Here is a 3534-nt window from a genome sequence, read left to right on the forward strand (position 1 = left end):
TTATTTGTATATTGCTCAAGTTCTTTCTTCAGTGTCTCATAATTTTCTGGGTATAGGTCTTTTACATCTTTGGTTAATATTTGATATTTTTACATGCTAGGTATTTGATATTTTTTGAAGCAATTATGAGTGGGATTTTTTTTTAGTTTCCCTTTCTGATATCTCATTATTTGTGTATAAAAATACAATTGATTTATGAATATTTATTTTTCATTTATCAGTTCTAGTTGTTTTCTTATGTGGAATAATTAGAATTCTCTATACACAGTATCATGTAATCTGCAAACGTGACAGTTTAATTTTTTCTTTCCAATTTGGATACCTTTTAATTCTTTTTCTTTCCTGATTGCTTTGGCTAGGACTTCCATTACTACATTGAAGAAGAGTGGTGAGTTTCCATCAGTAGATGAGTAGATAAAAAAACTGTGGTACATTTACACAATGGAATACTATTCTGCTGTAAAAAGGGAAAAAATTATCCTTTGTGAAAGCAGGGATAAACCTGGAGAACATTATGTTAAATGAAATAAGCCAATCAGAGAAAGATAAGTACCAAATAATTTCACTTATATGTGAAATTTAAGGAACAAACTGAACTACCAAGCAAAATAGAGATAGGGTCATTGATAGAGAGCAGGTAGACAGATTGGGGCAGAGAATGGGGGTAGGGATGAGGAGGCGGAGGGATTGAGCAAAAAAAAAAAAAAAAAAAAAACGAGAGAGAGAGAGAGAGAGAGAGAGCGAGAACTCAAAGACATGGACAACAGTGTGGTGATTGTTGAGGTGGAGGGAGATGGGTGGAGATAATAGAGGGGATAAAAAGGTGATGGAAAAAATTAAATTAGAAGAAGAAAAAGCTAGGTTTCAAATCAATGATCCAAGCCTCAAGCTTAAGAAACAAGAAAAAGAATGAAATCTAAAGCAAACAGGGGAAGGAAACAAATTTAAGATCAGAAATCAATGATACTGATCCCTGGAAAAAAATGGTGGCCAAATAGGAGATTTGTCATGTACTTCATCCCAGGGCCAAACTTGAAATACAACTAAATTGGAGAACATTCACCTGGAATTACCAACTGTGGTCCAGCTGAGGGAGAGACATATCAAGGAAGTACAGAAAATACCTGGAGACCAGTAGGAAGGGTGAGGCTGAGAGAGGAGCTTACCCAGTTCCCAGGGTCGGCAGGCTGGCATGTCAAAAGAAGAAGGCATGCTGGGCTATGAGAAGGTCTGTTCCCTCAGAAGGTAGAGGCCTGGAATCCAGGCTGGGCGCCCCAGCCCAGAGCCAAGATCCTCAGCCCTTGAAACATCCAACTGTCAAAGGCTGCAGGGCTGCTGGCTGCAGCAGATTGGAGCTGAGACCATAGCCCAGGTAACATCCAGTCAGGACAGGGCTGCTGGCTGCAGCGGAGTCTGGAGCCTGTCAGAGAGAAAGAGCAGTTTCATTTCATTTTTTTTGTTTTGTTTTTTTAACCCACAGCAAAGGAGTTTTCATTTGCGGCTACTCATCCAAGGTTAGGGGTGGGAGGAGATTTGGATTCAAGATGCCTAAGGAGAGGCTGTGTTGGGAAGAATTGCGAGGAGACTTGGAAAAACAGTAGCCAAGAACATTTTCCCATAGGCCCCCAAACCAAAACAGCCATTTTTCCTGAGAGGAGTTAGCCACTCCCAGCAGCCAGAGGGCAGGTAAAGAGAAAAAAACCTGCCCCAGATGATACAGATGCCCCACCTTCAGGAGCCCTGTATGCCACACCCTGAATTTTGAGCTTTTCAGAGGAAACAAGCCCAGAGGCCAAACTTACCAGTTTGAACAGTCTCAGGAGCCCTCAGTACTGGAGTGGGGGAGGGGCCATCCACCACATTATCTGGGGAACAAAACCTGTAATTTTCCTGCATGGAAGAATTGATAAAAACTCCAGGTTTTCAGCTGACCCCGTTGGTCTTCATAGAAGGATCTCTGTCCAGTCAGGAGCAGAGTAATACTTTGGGCCACTCATAGAGGAATAGCTCTGGGACAGGGGAACACACCACCATATTTCCTGAAAGCTAAATAGCACTTCCCACACCTAAAGCCCCTTCAGAAACAAACTTTTGAGTGAATAAGATTGACAGTGGGCTAGCAGGCAAAGGTGGGCAAAGGCGGAGACTGGGGAACCAGGGAAAGTTTGCTGACCCAGCCCTGGGCTTCTCTTTACTTACACTACAGAAACAAATGGTGGATCGGTGGATCATTTGGTTGCTGAAAGCCAACGGACAGTCACTGACACCTCAGTGGTGAGCACCTAAGTACCTAAGAAGAAGTCCACAATTGGCAGACAAAACAGAAGAGTAGGATCTAAAGCGAACTCCCATGGGACACTAAACTCAGCTGAAACAAATGCCCCTTTGCCTTTTTTTAAAACTATTTTTCCTGTCTTTTTTCTTCTTTATGTTCCCCTTTTTAAGTGTATCTTCTTTATCTATCTACTTTTTTAATTTGTTATTATTCTAATCTGTTGTTTTGTTCATATATCTAATTTTCCTCTTCACTTTTCCTACCATTTTTTTGTTTCTTCATTTCACTATTCAATTTTTTCTCTCCTTTCTTTCTCCAGCTTTTTCATCTTTTTCTTTTTCTGATTCTGCATTCTCCTCTATTTCCCCTTTCAAATTATTTTATTGTCTTCATTTCCTCACTCACTCCTTTACTTTAAACTACTTATTCCCCCTATTCCTTTAATCTTTTTTAAAAATATATTTTATTGATTTTTTTTACAAAGAGGAAGGGAGAGGGATAGAGAGTTAGAAACATTGATGGGAGAGAAACATTGATCAGCTGCCTCCTTCACACTCCCTACTGGGGATGTGCCCACAACCAAGGTACATGCCCCTGACCAGAATTGAACTTGGGACCCTTCAGTCCATAGGCTGACGCTCTATCCATTGAGCCAAACCAGTTAGGGCTCCTTTCTTTATTCTTATTTTCTTTATTTCACTTTGCATCTACATATTCCTCCCCACTTTTTCTTATTGTTTTTTGTTTTGTTTGTTTTCTCCTATTTTTTCCTATATTTTTCTATTATTCTTAATCTCTTTCCTCTTTCTTAATTCTCTCTTCTCTGGTGGTTCTTCTGTTAGTGCTGTAGGAGTCTTCTGTACATTTTGGTTTTGTTTCTTCTGCTTCGTGTTTTGTTGTGTTGTATTTTGTTCTTTTCCATCAGCACTTCCAGAAAAGCTCAAATGATGTGGTCACAGGTGAGCCACATAGTCAACCAGCCTGAGAGGAGAGTCCATCCACAAATGGGACAATAACATTCAAGACCCAAGTACAACAAAAGAATCCAATTAACTCAAGTAAAGGGATTTCCCAGAGCACCCAGTTCAGAGATCTAAGAGAATGCACTCATTGGTCTTAAAACACTTACTACATAAGACCACCCCACAAAATCTGGGAGGCATAGCAGATCTAACACACAGAAACAAAAACAAAGGGACAGCAAAAATGGTGGAACAAAGAAAACAATCCTATAAATTAAAAGGTTAATATGCAAATTG

The sequence above is a fragment of the Myotis davidii genome, unplaced genomic scaffold (assembly GCF_000327345.1).
Source record: "Myotis davidii unplaced genomic scaffold, ASM32734v1 scaffold359, whole genome shotgun sequence".
Classification (NCBI taxonomy): Eukaryota; Metazoa; Chordata; class Mammalia; order Chiroptera; family Vespertilionidae; genus Myotis; species Myotis davidii.